Here is a 574-nt window from a genome sequence, read left to right as displayed (position 1 = left end):
TGAAGCCCCTGCCGTGCCCGGGCTGTGCCGCCCCGCGCCGTGCGGGCAGCCCCGGTGCAGCCGCCGTGCGTGGGCCCAGAAAAGCCTTTTACTTTCCCAAATTCAAAATCTTCCTGTTCTGCACGGGGATAAGGACTAACTTACCCAGGGGCATGAGGAGGGCAGGCAGAGGTGGGAGACACAGCTTCCGAGACGCAGGAACAGGGACTTGGTCTCCTGCATACACATGGACATTCCCATCAGAAGTTACAATTCCAACAAGTAACTATTTTACAACAACAAATGCCTCAACAGCAAGTCCCCAGCCAGCTCTTGGTCCCGCAGAAAGCGGCCCTAGGACACCCGCCTGGGAAGGCTGGGGAGCAAAGACCCCTCCTGCCCCGGCTGCCCCCGGGGCGCCCACGGGCACCGCCCCGCCCCGCGGCCGCCCAGCCCGGGAGAGCTGCCCTGGCACCGTGTCGGGCTGGCTCGAGGTCTGTGCCGCCAGCAGGGCTGGGCTGGCATCTCCTGCTCCCTGTCATTCCTCTGGGACAGACGCCGAGCGGGACTTCCAGCCAATGCACCCACCATCCGC

The sequence above is a fragment of the Chaetura pelagica genome, unplaced genomic scaffold, assembly GCF_000747805.2.
Source record: "Chaetura pelagica isolate M959 unplaced genomic scaffold, ChaPel_1.0 scaffold76, whole genome shotgun sequence".
Classification (NCBI taxonomy): Eukaryota; Metazoa; Chordata; class Aves; order Apodiformes; family Apodidae; genus Chaetura; species Chaetura pelagica.
The sequence above is the reverse complement of the archived record's forward strand: the minus strand, read 5'-3'. Positions refer to the sequence as shown.